The 17,567-nt window shown below is 45.4% G+C and overlaps 1 protein-coding gene across 3 annotated transcripts in view; it reads left to right on the top strand.

Moving 5' to 3' along the window:
- Positions 1 to 643: 643 nt before the first annotated feature.
- SPECC1 (sperm antigen with calponin homology and coiled-coil domains 1) overlaps positions 644 to 17,567 on the top strand; it is a 242,274-nt gene continuing 225,350 nt past the window's right edge. For 2 of the 3 annotated variants that reach the window (XM_027519439.1, XM_027519449.1), the window contains exons 1-2: positions 644 to 730; positions 7,318 to 7,386. The gene's annotated coding sequence lies outside the window, so the exon portion shown is untranslated. The remainder of the gene's footprint in view (positions 731 to 7,317; positions 7,387 to 17,567) is intronic. The other variant, XM_027519442.1, reaches the window with a different exon arrangement.

The raw sequence follows: 17,567 nt of genomic DNA, 5'->3' as shown, positions 1-17,567 counted from the left end.
ACGTTGGGTGGACTCTGATAGTTGAGGGCTGGAGTGAGAGGGGTGGCCTGGGCCACCAGTGCCCCTGGGGATGGACTGGTGTGTGTGTACATATATATATACCTGATGCCACAGGTGAGCTGAGGTCCCTTGGAGAAGAGTGGGTGCGTGGGACTTAGAGCAGATGTTCTCAAACTTAAGGGAACTTAAGAATCAATTGAAGGGCTTGCAAAAGGCAGATTGCTGGGCCCCACCCCCAGAGTTTTTAATGCAGCAAACGCTGCGGAGGCGCGGCGAGGGGGCGTTTGAGTTTCCAACCAGGTCCTCCCGAGCTGGTCGGCTACCACGCTTGGCGGTTCAGGTACCAGCTGGGCGGTTCCGGTACCGCGCTGAACGGTCCTAGTACCGAGCTCTGCGGTTCGGCTATCGAGCTTTGAGGTCCAGGTACCGCGCTGGTCGGCCGGGTACCGAGCTCTGTGGTTCAGGCACCGCGCTTTGCGGTCCGAGTGCCGAGCTCTGCGGATCAGGTACCACGCTTAGCGGTCTAGGCACCGAGCTTTGCGGTCTGGGCACCGCGTGGGCGGGAGACGGCGCAGGGCCGCGAGACTACATCTCCCAGGCTGCCCCGCGCCGCTCGCGCGCGCCCCCTGCAGGCGGCTCGGGGCGTCGCTCGGCGGCGGGGGCCCCTCGGGAAGTCCGTGAGGGAGCGCGGGAGCCGCGGCGGCTGCTGGCTGCGGAGGGGAGCTGGCGGGTGAGTGCGGTCGGCGCTGAACATTCTCGCCTCGCGTCTGAGCCGCGTGGTCATCTCGGGCTGCGGGTCCCGGTCTAGGTCCGGAATGGGGGTCCAGGGTGCGGGGTCCGGGATGCGGGGTCCGGCGCGGGTTGCGGGGCTGCCCCTCGCTGAGGCGGCGTCCGGCCCGTCCAACCCGGGCGGCCGGACCCGTGTCGCAGGTGGCGCGGCAGGAGACTGGCCTCCCCTCCGGGCCAGGAGTGTCCGGGAGCGCTGGACGGAGGCCGGCGCCGCGGACACGGGGCCCCAGAGGCGCCCCCGGAGCGGCCCCGCGGGAGCTGTCCTGGGTGCTGCGAGGCGGGGCGGGCCGTGGGGTCCGGGCCCCTGCGAACCGTGGGCCCCGCTTCGCTAGCCCGGCCGGCGTGGCGCACCTGGACCCGGGCGCCGTTGGGATGCCCGGTGGCCCGGGATGCGCAGCCTGTCAGGAGCGCAGGGGGACGCCTCCTCCTCGCGCATCCGGGGAACGCCGTTAGTTTTAGAATTCTTTTTAAAAAAGGGAATTCGGACCCTGAATATCTCATTTTTGAGGTGTGGGCGCTGCGTTTGCCAGCAGGTAAGTTTATATAATGAGCGCTGCTTGCTTGGAGAGACGTGTTCCCGGAGGCTGCTCGCCCTTGCCCTCTATCGGGAGCATTTCGCCCGCCGTGACGCGCTTATCCATCAGCAGCTGCGGGCGCTGCAGGCAGCAGATAAAGCGCCGCTGAGTCGTCACAAGTCAAATTTTGGTTTCAGAAGATTTCTGTCATCTAGTTTCAAACAAGATGCTGTTTCATTTAAGATGGGAGACGAGGTTGGGGGTGGGGGCAAGCCTGTCATCCCCGATGCCTTACTCTACAGAAAACAGCTTTGCAGGACGAAGTCAGGAAGCAAACTAACTTTGATTTGTGCCCCAAACTAGACCTGGAGCGTCCTCTCTGAGGTCTCTTCGTTTTAATCCTTTTTCCAGTTGATTTGTCTGCTTGTTGTACGTGGACAATCTTCTTTTCTGTTAAACAACAGAGGTCTCTTTCTGATGTTTGTACTCATTTCTTGTTTTCTATGGACCACCTCTCCAGAGCCTTGACTATTAAATAGGACATTTTTGTCCTGGGCTTGGTTTTAGGGGAATGTTGCCAGTTTCCTCACTAAGGATCTTCTTTATCAGATTAAGTCAGTTTCTGTTTTGTGGCTTTCAACCCCCTCCCTGTATGCTTCTGTATAGCATGTACTGATATGACCATGTAGTGTTCTTCTTGACATTGTTAACATCACAGGAGATTATTTTGCTAGTTTTTCTGTCGCCAAAATCCTGGGATAATTTAAAATGCATGTATGGGTTGTTTGATAGAGTCAGTTGGCTGACATTTTATTTAGGATTTTGGGATCTGTATTGATAAGAGATTGGTGTTATGTTTTTTCACCCTCCTCCCATGTATGAGTTCATAATCAAGGTTATACTGTCCTCAGTGGTGGAGAGGGGAAAGTTTTCTTCATGCTCTGAAGCAGAATGATCTGGTCCCGAAGTCTGGCAGAATCTGACTGCAGACTGCCTGGACTGCTGGTGGTGGTGTTTTTTTTTTTTTTTTTTTTTAAAGAAGTTGGTATTAGAATTTAACTCCCTTTCCATTTTTTCCATGATTGGCTTTTCTAAGATTTTCTGCCTCTTCAACCTAATACTTTATGTCCTCCTAGAAAATCATCAGCACAGTTGAAATTTAACATATGTTTAAAAAAAAAGAAATTTAACTTATGTTAACATAATGTTATGTATGGTAGTCTGTTGTAAGAGAATAAGTCTTCCATGTCTGCAGTGCGCTGTTTCCTGTTTATATTTACTTGTGTGTGTGTATGCGTGCGTGTGTGTCCACCTTTTCTCTTTTTTAATTGGCCAGGCTTGCTTACTTCTTTTCAAATAACCAGCTTTTGGATTTATTGATTAAACTAGCTTTTGGATTTATTGATTAATCCTATTGATTTTTTCTGTCATTAATTTCTGTTCTTTTTCTTTCTCCTTAACTTGGGTTTATTTTACTCAAATTTTAGCCTTTTGAGTCGAAAGATTCGATCATATAATCAATCAGTCCTCCTGATGGAGACAAGAACTTATAATTCCTGTCACCTCTTGTTTGGTGTTGGCTCTATTCTTACTTTAACTCTTCAAATTAGACATTATTGCTGTTATTATTTTCTAGGTTAGCTAGATAATTGTTTAGATTATTTATTAGCTAGATTTGTTTATTAGCTATTATTTGTTAGCTAGATGTATTAAATGTATCTACCTGTTTACCGTCGTCCTCCCTCTTCATTCCTTCCTGACCACAGATTCTCTTTTTTGGATCACCCACCTTCTCCCTGAAGTACCCTCTTTGCGAGTTCTATCAGTGTTGAATTTTGGCTTCAACTGTTTTCTCTAGTCCATTGAGTCCAAAGTTTCATATAAAAAGTGTGTGTGTGTGTGTATTTAGCATTTTTAAAAGATAGTTTGTAGGTGGAAGGTTTGGGGACTTCAATTCTGCCATAGTGCTGAAAGATGAGAAATAGAAATTAATCTGTAGTCTAACAAGCTGTCAGTTTTAGTGACTTTTCCCTGTACAAAATTAAATGTTCATCTCACATTTACTAAGTATAATTTATATTCTCCGGACCCTTATTTTTTGCTTGACCTATTGATTCTGAGAATTGTGTTAAGGACTTCCACTGTGATCCCTAATGGTTTTCTTTTGTTCTATTCGTTTTTGTAATATTATTAAATATATACATTTATGAGCCAGCCATAGCAATGTTGTTGCTTAGTCACTATGTTGTGTCTGACTCTTTTGTGACCCCATGGACTGTAGCCCACCAGGCTTCTCTGTCCATAGGATTTCCCAGGCAAGAAGACTGGAGTGGGTTGCCATTTCCTTTTCCAGGGGATTCTGCATTGACGGGTGGATTCTTTACCACTGAGCCATCTGGGAACCCTATAAGCAATGTGTATGCATGCCTTCGTGCTAAATTACTTCAGTTGTGTCTACCTCTTTGCGACCCCGTGGACTGTAGCCCTCCAGGCTCTTCTGTCCATGGGATTCTCCTGGCTAGAATGGGTTCCCATCCCATCGCTCCCAGAAGGGATCTTCCTGACCCAGGGATCAAACCCACATCTGCAGTTCCTGCTTTGCAGGCAGATTCTTTACTGCTGAGCCACCAGGGAAGCCCTTTATCTGGCATATCTTCTAGTAATATTAATTTATTTTTGATTTTCTGTGTTTTGTTTTAGGTGTTACTCTTGTGATTACCTAACAGGAAGATTTTGTTTTATTCCTTAATGTTTGTCTTTTTTGAAAAGTTAGGGTAAATACACATATCATAAAATTTACCATTTTAGTCATTTTTAAGTGTATAGTTCATTGCTGCTGCTGCTGCTAAGTCGCTTCAGTCGTGTCTGACTCTGTGTGACCCCATAGACGGCCTCCCACCAGGCTCCCCCGTCCCTGGGATTCTCCAGGCAAGAACACTGGAGTGGGTTGCCATTTCCTTCTCCAGTGCATGAAACTGAAAAGTGAAAGGGAAGTTGCCCAGTCGAGTCCGATTCTTGGCGACTCCATGGACTGCAGCCTACCAGGCTCCTCCGTCCATGGGATTTTCCAGGCAAGATTCCTGGAGTGGGGTGCCATTGCCTTCTCCGGTACAGTTCACTAGTAGTAAGTATATTCATGTTGCTGTGCAGCCAACCCGCAGAACTTTATCATCTGCAATATCTAAACTGTTCCCATTAAACAATACACACCCCACCCTGCCCCCAGCTCCTGGTAACCACCACTGTACTTTCTGTCTCTGTGAAATTGCCTGTTCTAGGTACCTCATGTAGAATTTGTCTTTCTGTGACTGGTTTTTTTCTCTTACTGTCGTGTTCTCAAGGTCAGTCCATGTTGTAGCAGGTGTCCTTTCTTTCTTTATGAGACTGAATAGCATTCCATTGTGCATACAGACCACATTTTGCATGTTATTTCATCTGGGTTGCTTCCACATGCAGCTGTTGTCAGTAATGTTGGTCTGAACATGGGTGTACAAACACCTCTTCAAGACCCTGCTCTCTGTGCTTTTGGGTATTTACCCAGACATCACATTTCAAGATTGTATGATCATTTTGTTTTTAATTTTTGGAGGTATCGCTTTATTATTTCCCCAGCAGCTGTACCTTTTTACATTCCTGAAACAGTGTGCAAGAGTTCCAGTTTTTCCTTATCTTTTCCAATGCTTGTTATTTTCTGTTTGTTTTTTTTTGAAAGTAGCCATCTTAATGGGCGTGAAATCTTTATCTTTCAATCAATGACTTTAACCTATTTATATTTTATTAATGTTATTTTGGGTCCTATTCCTGCTGTCTTGTTTTATGTTTTCAATGTCTTGTGCTTATTTCCTGACAGCCTCCACCCTTTTCCTATTTTTTGTTGGGTTGACTGAGGATTTCTTTTTTTTTTTTTTTCGTTTTGTTCTATTTTATTTCTCTCAAGACATGGAAGTTACAAAGAACAAAGTTACATGTTCTTACTCTGCTTGTGTTTGGCACCCTTGAATTTGGAGACACCATTTTATTGAGGTATAACATGAACATGTAAAGGTATACACATCTTAACAGCTTGATGAATTTTGACTAACTAAATACATGTTTAACCAGCAGGCAAAACAAGAAACAAACAAAAATAAGACCAACCTTTCCCACATTCCAGATTCTGTCATCCTGCTGCTCACTGCCAAGGATAACCCCTGCCATTTCTGACAATAGACTGGTTTTCCCGTTTCTGTACTTGATAGCAATAGAATTGTACAGTACGTGCTCCTTTGTATTTAGCTGCTTTCTGTCAACATTGCATTTGTGTAATTTGTAGGATTCTGGAGTGTGGTTGTGGTTTGTTCATTCCATTGCTGTATACGTTCCACTGTTTGTATGTATCACGATGTGGATATCCATTCTGCCTTGGCTGGCTTTAGGTGGTTTGGGGTTATCATGAATAGTGCGCCGTGAACATCCTAGTACACGTCTTTGCTGGCTGGATGGATGCGTTTCTGTTGAGTGCATATCTAGAAGTGAAACTGCTTGGTCATAGAGTGTGCATATGCTCAGTCTTTACGGATGCTGCCAAACAGTTTGCGATAGTGGTTGCGTCAGCTTATGTACCCGAGAAGCATGTGTGGTTGCCTCACATCCTTGCCAACTCTTGGTAATTTCTTTTTTATTTTCGTCATTCTGGTGGGTATGACATTGCGGTTTTAACTTGGATTTCCCTGATGATAGATGAATTTGAGCTCTTTTGGTATCCTTAAGTTTTCACACATACCTAAGCATTTTTTCTCTTGATGTTTAAAGATAATTTGTATATATGAGATTTGGGGGTTTTGTACATTATGTGTCAACAGTTATATGTTTAACTGATTATTTGTTCATCACTGACTATTTTATCTTGTTTTTCTCATTTTTGGATTCATTAGTTGTTTTGATCGCATGAGTCCTTCAGTAAATTTTTTTCCCCTAAAGATTCTATGGGTGGTAAACTTTCTGAGCCTTCATAAGTTTTAAAAATATTAAAAAACTTTGCTTTTCCACGTGAATACCATTGACTGGGTATAGGATTCTAGGTTAAAAATGTCTGAGTTTTGAAGATAATTCTTTATTCTCTGCTGGCCTCTAGTGTGGTTAATGAGAAGTCTTTGTAATCTGATTCTCACTTTTTTGTTTGTTTTTTTTGTTAACCTGTTTATTTCTCTGAAGCTCTACAATTTTTTCTTTTTTCCTTGTATTCTAAAATCTCACCACTATTTGCCTTGGGGTGGATTTCTCTTGTTCTTCCTGCTTAGTTCTCAGTGGTCCCTTTCATTCTGTGGATAAATATTTCTTTGGCCCTGGGGAAGTTTGAATGTTTCCCTACCTCCTCCATTCTCTTCATTTTCTGCTTCTGGAATTACTGTTAAATGGGTATTAGAATTTCTTGGGACTCTCGGGCAGTCCAGTGGTTAAGACTCTGTGTTTCCGGTACAGGGGGCGCGGGTTTGATCCCTGGTTGGAGAACTAAGATCCCACATGCTGTGTGGCCAAAACATAAAATAAAATAGTATGAAAATGGATATTAAGATTTCTTAATTTATCCTTCATGTTTCTTGACTTTTCTGTCAAATGTTCTATCATTTTCGGGCTGCATTCTAGAAGATTCTACAAATCTAGTTTAGCTTTGTCCCATCAACTCTTAAGCCCATCTATGGAGTGTTTTTTTTTTTAAATCATGTATTCAATTTTCAAGGTTTCTACTTTTTTAAAATTTAATTTTTGAAATAAATAAGATATTCAGTGTTCAAAAATTATACTGTATTAAAAGCTGTAAGTAAAAGGTGCCCCTCTGTCTCCCCACCAAGTTCTCTGTCACCTCAAAAGCAGGTAACCAGTGTTATTAGTTTCTTATATATCCTTTCAGGGACACTTTATGAAAATACAAGTAAGTATGAATTATGTTCTTAAGTCCTCCTTTTTTTTTTTTGCACAAATAGTACTTCCCTTGACCCTGCTTTTTTTTTTTTTTTTGCTACACCTCCATTAGTTCCCTGACCAGGGATCAAACCCGGACCCAAGCAGTGAAAGCGTCGAGCCCTAACCGCTGGACCACCAGGTAATTCCCTTGACAGGGTTTTATTTTTCTTTTTTAATCTTTTTTTGATGTGGACTGTTTGTAAAGTCTTTATTGAATTTGTTACAATATTGCTTCTGTTGTTTATGTTGTTTTTTTTTTTTGATCTTAGCTCCCCAACCAGGGATTAAACCCTCACCCTCTACATTGGAAGGCAAAGCCCTAACCACTGGACTGCCAGGGATGTCCCCTGTGTGCACTTTTTAATTTCACCATGTAGAGATTTTAACCAACAGTTGGCTCTTGCTTTTCATAGTCATGCCTCCCTTCCATCTTTCCAAAGACATTTAATAATTTCTTCTACATGCTTCATTGGGCTTCCTAGGTGGCTCTGCGGTAAAGAACCCACCTGCAAGGCAGCAGGCTCACTGGTTCTGTCCCTGGGTCAGAAAGATCCCCTGGAGAAGGAAGTGGCAACCCACTCCAGTATTCTTGCCTGGATAATTCCATGGACAGAGGAGCTGGGAAGACTGCAATCCATGGGGTCACAAAAAAGTCGGACACGACAGCGACTAAACAACAACAATGTGCTCCATTAACTCCCCTCTCAGGCATACGTCTTCCTGTTAACTTGGTGTTCCCATTTCATGACGCTGGGTAAGAACCTGGGGCATCTGCCTTCAGATGCTCATACTTGAGCATGAGGGTTCTTGTTTGCCTGCTTGCCTCTTTGCTGCCTCTGGTGATTGCTGGAGACTGTGACGTGCTGCTTCGTGGACTCTGTGGTCCAGGGCAGGGGCTCGTGTCATGGCCGCTCAGTGTGCAGGGAGGAGTCCCAGGGGCTTGGCCATCCCGGCTGCCGTGCCCCAGTTCATCTCCTTGTCAGATCCCACCCCTGCCCCTCATTCCCTCTGCTGATCTGGAACCTGAAACCCTGCATGATGGGCTCCTCCCAGGCTGGTGCCGGGTTGTGGTTCAATCGGGCAGTCTGACCCTGAGTATGCTGTGCCTCTCAGAAGTGTCTTAGGTGCTTTCGTTGGCCACTGGTCTTGTTTCTTGTTCCCCAGATCTCTTATTGATTTAGTGGTTTAAAAATATTTCTGTCGTTCCAAAGAATTTTAGGGTAGGAAAGCAGAAGTATGTATTTAGTCCAGTTTCCCCCACTATGTCCACAAGTCTGTTCTTCAATATTACCTTTTATCTTGAATCAATTTCTGTTGTTGAGGGGGTCCCAGAGACCACACCCAGGTTCAGAGATTTCCTAGGAGGTCTCACGGGACTCCTCACATTCTCACATTGTCATCCCCATGGCTGTGACTTATCACTGTGAAGGATACAAAGCAAGACCAGCAAAGGGAAGAGCCCAGAGGGGCCAAGCCCTGTGGACCAGGCACAGGTTTCTGAGAGTCCTCTCCTGGGGAGTCACCCGGCGACAAGCTGTGCAAACACAGCTGAAGCACATTCCTCCAGGAAGCTCTCCTGAGACTGGGCCCCAAGGTCTTTTCTGGGTGCTGGTCACACCGGGCACCCTCTGCCTAGTATCCACCCAAACTCCAGGCTCCTGGAAGGGAAGCAGGTGTTGAGCATAAAACAGTGTTTGCACAAACAGTTTAGGGGCAATAAGAGCCTCTCTTATCAGTCCTGCAAACATCAGGAAGCAAAATCCAAGTTCCCAGGTGCCAGCCAAGGGCCGACTGGCTCAGGCCTGTCTCAGGCCTGCCCTGTTAACCCTTTGTTGTAAAATGGCCCTCCTGTTTTCCACAGGAAAAAAATGGAAACCATACCTGGAAATGACTTCTCCCAGCCAAATTACCAAGTGCCCTTTGCCCTCTCTCGGGAGAAAGCAGCATTTCTGGAGTATTACGGGTAAAGCACTATTTCCTGACTTTGGAATAAGCTGAAGTTTGTTGCGTGGCTAGCAGCCTTGAGGGGCAGAGCATGGGGTGACCACTGGGCTGTTAAGTGATCGGTTCTCTTGCTGGTCTTCGGTCACCAGTGGCAGAGCACTGGTGCAAGGCACGTGACCATCCCCAGTGTCATGTGTATCTTTTCCTAGATCATTCAGGTCACCTCTTCCACCACAGGCTCTGCTCCCCAAACTCTGGCCATGGCTCCACCCATGGGGCATTTTATCCCTTACGTCTCTTCTGTGACTGTGTTCAGTGGCTTTTGTTGCTTCACTTTGTGTCTAAGTTTAATCTCCCACAAGACTGAGAATTCTCTGAGGACCAAACAGCAAACCACATGTAGCTATAGACCCAGAGCCTCCCCGGCAGGGTGAAGCGCTTACGCTGGTATCTGTTAGTGCTTCTGGAAGGAGCAGCTACAAGAACATGGAAAGGCATCTCTTCTCCATCCTTGATCCACATGTCGCTGACTTGTATTCTGTGATGAGGATGGTGATGTAAACCTGTGTGTGTGTGCATGCTCAGTCATGTCTGACTCTTAGCGACCCATGGACTGTAGCCCACCAGGCTCCTCTGTCCATGGGATTTCCCAGACAAGAATACTGGAGTGGGTTGCCAGTTCCTTCTCCAAAGGAACAGCTTCTCCATCTGAGCCCCTCACGTCTTTTGTGTTTTTCGTGCTTTCATTGGTTTATAGTTTATAAATTTATAATTTATTCCTTTTTCTTCTGTGTAGCCCACTGTCTCATTCTCTTCCCCACCCCCACCATGGCCGACTATTCTGTTTAATACACACGCTCTTATTGTAAGTATTCTTTTTTTTTTTTTTGAGCATCATTGTGGTTTTATTTGTAGGTATTTCCCCAAATGTAACTGTTACGTATTCAGTCTCTTGATGCCATCATGATATAATGTGCTCAAATCTTCCCCAAATACTTGGATTTGAGTGGAGATCTCTACCCTACCCAATACATCCACATCTTGTGTGTATGTATTCTCAAGAATGTGTATTGTTTTGTGTGCATGTTTTTTCTTATTTTTTCTCTTTTAAAAAATTTAGTTTGTTATCTCCTTTGTTTTTTCTCTCTTTGTCTGTGTGGACTCCTAGTCGCAGTACACAGGATCTTTCACTGTGGCACTTGGGCTTAGTTGCCTCGAGACATGTGGGATCTTCATTCCTGACCAGGGATCAAACCTGTGTCCCCAGCATTGGAAGGCCGGTTCTTAACCACCAGACTGCCAGGGACGTCCCCATGGGAGGGTATTTTTAATTTACATAAGTAGTGTCATGTTAGACTCTTCTAGTGTTATCACTCACCGCCATGTTTCTATGACTCATTCCTGTCGCTATGGTGACTGTCCAGTTTGTGTATCCACCAACTGTGCCTCTCTCCCTCCTGGTGATGGATGCCCACATTGATTTCTATGCCCAGACACTACAAGCAGTGCTGAGGGAAGCTCTCATACATGTCCCATATGGACTTCTGGGAGAGTCTCTCTGGACGTGGGCCAGGAGCGGGACTGCCTGCTCACAGTGTGTGCCAGTCAGTATCATTGATTGCTTCTGAGCGAGGCCACGCCATTCTGCATCTCCCCAGAGTGCACTGGATTCCAAAGACCTTTTTCTCTGCAAACACTTGGCATTGTCCAGCTTTCTAATCTTTTGCAGTCTTACTCTATTTTACATTTCTCTGGTTACTACTGAGTATATACACTTGAGAATGTGTATGCTTGCTACCTTGTTGTATTTTCTTTAATGTAAATTGCCTGTTCATGCTGTTTCCCCATTTTTGTTTTTTTGGCCTCGCCACATGGCTTACAGGATCTTATTTCCCTGACCAGGGATCAAACCCTGACCCATAGCAGTGAAAGCCCCAGTCTTAACCACTGCACCATCAGGGAATATCCTCCCCTCCATTTTCCAGTTGAGATTTCTGACTAGAATATTTTTTAGACATTAACCACTTACTGATTTTTAGAAGATACAAATGGTTTCTCCTGATACATGATGTCCACTTTGTTGTTAGTATCTTAAGGAAATCCTTAATTCTGTAGTCAAAATAACCAATTCGGGGGGAGATAGAAGGCGATGGCACCCCACTCCAGTACTCTTGCCTGGAAAATCCCATGGATGGAGGAGCCTGGTGGGCTGCAGTCCATGGGGTCACTCAGAGTCGGACAGGACTAAGCGACTTCACTTTCACTTTTCACCTTCATGCATTGGAGAAGGAAATGGCAACCCACTCCGGTGTTCTTGCCTGGAGAATCCCAGGGATGGGGGAGCCTGGTGGGCTGCCGTCTATGGGGTTGCACAGAGTCGGACACAACGGAAGCGACTTAGAAGAAGAAGAAGAAGGGGAGGGAAGGATTATGAGTTCGGGATTAGCAGATGTAAACTATTACATACAGTATGGATAAACAATAAGATCCTATTATAGAGCACAGGGAACTATATTCAGTATCTTGTGATAAACCATAATGGAAAAGAAATATGAAAAGAATATACATATATATATATTGTGTTTCTGCTGTACAGCAAAGTGACTCAGTTATATATAACTGAGTTTTTTTTATTTGCCCCCAGATACCAAGATAAATGACTGTGCTTGTTAATTGACAACATGTTAATAATCAAGATATTTCACATAAAAATCCAGATTTCTAGCCTCTGTTGAATCTGCTGTGTTTTAGTGTCAGCTATAGTAACCGAGTGGTAGACTATCTGCCACCCGGCAGGCCTCACTTGTTCCCGTGACCTCCTGGTCATGTGGTCTTCCGAGTTTATGATCAGCCCCTGCTGTGTGTGGAGCAAAACCTTGAAAATAAACAAACGTGATGATAATTAGTGTCCATGAAGGTGCTACCTGAATGTGATTCTGGGGTGAAGTGGGCTTGGACCTCAGAGCATGGTGCGGTGGCTGTTCTGATGGCAGTGAGTGTCAGCACAGGAAAGAAAACCAGCTGCACTAATAAATATTCTAGGCTTTTTAGGAGTCATAGTGTCTCACAATCACTCCCCTCCCGCTCTTATAGCTCAAGGGGCATGCATGCATGATCAGTCACTTAATCGTGTTCAACTCTTTTGCCATGCACTGTAGCCCACCAGGCTTCTCTGTCCGTCGGATTCTGCAGGCATGAATACTGGAATGGGTAACCGTGACCTCTTCAAAAGAGGGTTCGGTCTTCCTGACCCAGGGATAGAACTTGTGTGTCCTGCATTGGCAGGCAGATTCTTTACCATCTGAACCACCTGGGAAGCCCATAGCTTGAAGGCAGGCAATGACAGTATGTCAGTGAATGTGATCCATTCGTTTGGTCCAGACTTGCCCCGCAGACTGTCATTTTCTGACAACATTTTCTCCTGTTGTTTCTCAGGCGCAGGCTCACAGCATTTGCCTGATCACTGGGAAGCAAGTACCTGCTTGTGCCAGTGCCGAGGTGGTGCTGGTGATGAAGCACACTTTCAGTCTTCAAGCTCTAGCTCTGGGTGGGGAGACAGACAAGTGAGGAGAACAGGCCAGGATGGGTCTAGGGTGGAACGTATCAGGGAAGACTTTCTGTAAGACGGAGGCATGGAAAATGAGCGGGGAGGGGAATTAGGCAAGACAGGGGCAGGGCCTTTTTGTGCTTCGTCTGTAAAACCCATGAGGTGACAGTTTCGCTCACTATGGCTGGAAAGCAGAGACCTGGTTTTGTGGTGGCGAGGAGTGGGGGCTTGGGGTGGAGGCAATGGGGGTGGTAACCAGCCCCAGAGTGGGTAGCAGGAATGACAGGACAGAGACTGGGTAAAAATTCCACACAAAATCCTGAGTCCTTCAGTTATCAGAGGTTGATGATGACAACCCCCATGCTATCAAAATGTGTCAGAAAATAAGAAATCACAGAACTTTAAATTCACAGTCAAAATAATCCTGATGGAGAAGAGTACAAGCCCACAAAAGTAAACCATAGACAAAGATGACATGTGGATATATGCAACTATCCTAAATAAAACAGCAAGGTGAATTCAGCAGAATTTCAAGTAGATTTTCTTCATGGAATTGAAGATTGCTTTGATATTAGGACATAGTTTAATCCATTGTGTAAGTAATGAAAGGGGAAAGCTATGTAATCACCTTAAGAGAAACTGAAAAAGCACTTGATGGAATCTGACTCTGAACCTTTTATGTTTCCTTGAAAAGTATTCACAGTCTTGCCTTCAGGCGTGCAGGCTCCCTGCCTGCCCAACTTCCTCACCTTTTTGTTTCATTGGCAAACCTTGGCTGATTATTTCTTTTTTCTTTCTTAACTTTTAACTGCACTATGTGAGGCATGTAGAATATTAGTTCCCCAACCTGGGATCGAACCCATACCTCCTGCCTTGGAAGGCAGAGTCTTAATCACTGGACCGCTGGGGAAGTCCCTGTTTCTTTTTTTCCTTTAAAAATATTTATATTTATTTGGCGGTGCCGGGTCTTAGTTGCAGCACGTGGGATTAAGCTCCCTGACCAGGGATTGAATGTAGGCCTGCTGCATGGGGAGCGTGGAGTCTTAGCCACTGAACTTCCAGGGAAGCTCCTCTGCTCATTATTTCTTCACCTTTTCCTTCCCCATGTCTTTTGTGACCCTTTCCTGTGTCCTCAGTGTGGAGTAAGTTACCTCTTCTCTCCAGTCTAGGGAGTACTATTCAGACCTCGTGTCTTGCATTTTGGTAGTAATTCTGTTTCTCTCTATATTTAGTTGATTTCCTTCTATCAGAACCTTGTCCCGGTATGGGCCCTGGAGATACAGAGACGAGTAAGATGATACTGGTCACTTGGCTCTTCACCCCCAAACTCATCCCCTTGCTCCCCTGGCCACTGCCTCCAGCTAAAGGTACAGGTGGAGGCCCCAGGGGAGACCAGGATGTGAGAGGAGGGGGAGCCAGGGGATTTATCACCCCTGTTTTCTGCCTTGGACAGTGTCTCAGGGGTGGTCCCAGCTCCAGCTGAGGGATACTTGCCTCTGGCCTTCGTCCCACTGAGACAGGCCAGGACGGGAGCCTTTGCTGCAATGCTTGCACCTGGACACACCTCTCTTCCAGCAACAAAGTACAAAGAAACTATATGGAGCTAAAAATAATTGTGTCTGTGCAGTTGGGATAAATTCTGGACAAAAGATACAAAGAGACCAAAAAACCCAGCAGCCACTTTTGAAGAGCCTTGAGCAAAAGCAGAGTGTTGGGAACAAAAGCAGGGTATTGAGCATGCCCCCTGCACTCAACACCACCCTCACCTAACATGAGAATCAAGCTCACCCCCACTCAGGGAGCGAGCAAGGGAACCTATTACTTGCTCTCAGTATCCCCTGCTGCAGCAGTTCATTTCAGTTCAGTCGCTCAGTCGTGTGACCCTTTGTGCTCAGTCGTGTGACTCTTTGTGACCCCATGGACTGCAGCACACCAGGCCTCCCTGTCCATCACCAACTCCCGGAGTTTACTCAAACTCATGTCCATTGAGTTGGTGATGCCATCCAACCATCTCATCCTCTGTCATCCCCTTCTCCTCCTGCCTTCAATCTTTCCCAGCATCAGGGTCTTTTTAAATGAGTCAGTTCTTTGCATCAGGTGGCCAAAGTGTTGGAGTTTCAGCTTCAGCATCAGTCCTTTCAGTAAATATTCAGGACTGATTTCCTTTAGAATAGACTGGTTGGATCTTCTTGCAGTCCAAGGGACTCTCAAGAGTCTTCTCCAACACTGCAGTTCAAAAGCATCAATTCTTTGGCGCTCAGCTGTCTTTATAGTCCAACTCTCAGTCCATACACCACTACTGGAAAAACCGTAGCCTTGACTAGATGGACCTTTGTTGACAAAGTAATGTCTCTGTTTTTTAATATGCTGTCTAGGTTGGTCATACTTTTCTTCCAAGCAGCAAGTGTCTTTTAATTTCATGGCTGCAGTCACCATCTGTGGTGATTTTTGGGCCCCCCAAAATAAAGTCTGTCACTGTTTCCCCTGTTTCCCCATCTATTTGCCATGAAGTGATGGGACCAGATGCCATGATCTTCGTTTTCTGAATGTTGAGCTTTAAGCCAACTTTTTCACTCTCCTCTTTCACTTTCATCAAGAGGCTCTTTAGTTCTTCTTCTCTTTCTGCCTTAAGGGTGATATCATCTGCATACCTGAGGTTATTGATATTTCTCCTGGCAATCTTGGTATCAGTTTGTGCTTCATCCAGCCCAGCTGCAGCAGGGGCTCTAACAAAGCCTTGCCTGAATTTCTTGTCTGGCCTCTGGTCAATTTCTATGGACTGGAGAAGGTCAAGAACCCTGATTGGTATCACCACCTCCTTTCTTTGCTCCTCCAGTCTTATTAAACATGCTGGAGGGCTCCTGCTGAGTCTCTGGTTTGCTCTCCACCACCACTTAGTGTTTTGGTCATTCTCCAAACCTTTTGGGGCTTCCTTTGTGGCGCAGTGGTAAAGTATCTCCAATGCAGGAGATACAGGTTTGATCCCTGGGTTGGGAAGATACCCTGGAGTAGGAAATGCAACCCACTCCTGTATTCTTGCCTGGAGAATCCCATGGATAGAGGAGCCTGGTGGGCTACAGTCCATGGGGTTGCAAAGAGTCAGACACGATTGAGCATGCATCACTTGCTTCACTTGCAAACCTTGTGACCAGTTCCCATGTTAATTCCCTCTGCTGAGCTTTGTTGTTGTTGTTGGTCACTTGCTAAGTCATGTCTCTTTGTGACCCCATGGACTGCAGCACTCCAGTTTCCCTCTCCTCCACTATCTCCTGGAGTTTGCTTGGACTCATGTCCTTTGAGTCGGTGATGCTATCCAACCATCTCATCCTCTGCCGCCCACTCCTGCTTTTGCCCTCAATGTTTCTCAGCATCAGGGTCTTTTCCAGTGAGTCAGCTGTTTGCACACAGGTGGCCAGAGTATTGGAGCTTCAACTTCTGCTGAGCTACAGCTCTTGAATTCTGTTTTCCAGATTGGACTCTGTTCAATATAGAACAAGAACCCCACTTCTAGATGCCCGCAGTCTTTCAGGACAGACATGGAAACGACTGTGATTTTTGTCTGTTTCATGCTGCTTTCTGTCTTCATCCGGAAGTAGACCTCACCTCGAGCACAAGGATTGGCCATCACCCAGACTGACACCATCATAGGACTTAACACTCCCTGTTCACAGAGGCTTTTCCAGGGGTCATATCATGTCCCCAGACCAGGCTAATCACTTTCCTCTGAGTTGTTTGAAATGGGTGTGGTGCAGCCAGAGCCACCTACCCTCTTGGGAGTCATTGGAGGTGTGAGTTCTGTGGAAACTTGGTCTTTGGTGGGTTTTTTTTGTTTTTTAAATTTATAAGCTTGATCTTTGTTTGGCTAAGTGTATGTCTCCAGTGCACAGTGAGTGCTCTGTCAACACAATTTCATAAAATCTAAGGTGCCATCCATTTTCAAACAATTATTTTGTGTTCCACTAAGAAAGAAAAAAATACTGTTAATTAAACCATAACATATTTTTTATGTGCACCTTTTATTTTAGATGTATGAAAAGATCTTTTGGACATATTTAAGACAGTTTATATCATATAGTTTATATCATACAGTGTTTTTATTTGTATGTAAACAGGAAAGTGTAAGTGCTGTTAGCTGCTTAAAGTGAAAGTGAAGTCGCTCAGTCGTGTCCGACTCTTTGCGACCCCATGAGGACCAGGCTCCTCCGTCCATGGGATTTTCTAGGCAAGAGTACTGGAGTGGGTTGCCTTTTCCTTCTCCAGGGAACTTATCTCTTCTTTTTTAAAATAATTTTTTCATGCTAAAAATTTATTAACTTTTAATACCAACAAATATCTAGTTACCAAATTCCTATTAAAACCTCCTCTTTTTAAAAACTTCATTCATCCATTCTTTTATTTTTGGCTGCACTGAGTCTTCGTTGCTGTGTGCACGCTTTCTCTAGTTGTGGGAGCCGGGCTGCCCTTTGTTGCAATGTTCAGGCTTCTCAGGTGGAGCACGAGCTCTAGAACACACAGGCTTAATAGTTGTGGTGACTACCGTTGCCCTGTGGTGTGTGGGATCTTTCTAGACCAAGGATAAGAACTGGTGACCCCTGCTTTGGCAGGCAGATTCTTAACCTCTGGAACACCAGGGAAGCCCTAAAACCTTCTCTTCTAAGTCACTTTTGACTCCAGGTCGTTTGTGATTTTTCACAGATGAAGTCCCCTCTGCCACCAAGAACCCTGGTAACATGTTGTGTGTGGTTGTGGAAGTGTTCCAGGTTGTCTCCAGGGTTTTCTTTTGGGCTTGTGACACCCATTCTGTGAATTTGATGCTGGCCCTTCCTTAT

This window comes from Bos indicus x Bos taurus, chromosome 19, assembly GCF_003369695.1.
Source record: "Bos indicus x Bos taurus breed Angus x Brahman F1 hybrid chromosome 19, Bos_hybrid_MaternalHap_v2.0, whole genome shotgun sequence".
In the NCBI taxonomy this organism is placed as follows: domain Eukaryota; kingdom Metazoa; phylum Chordata; class Mammalia; order Artiodactyla; family Bovidae; genus Bos; species Bos indicus x Bos taurus.
The sequence above is the reverse complement of the archived record's forward strand: the minus strand, read 5'-3'. Positions and strand labels throughout refer to the sequence as shown.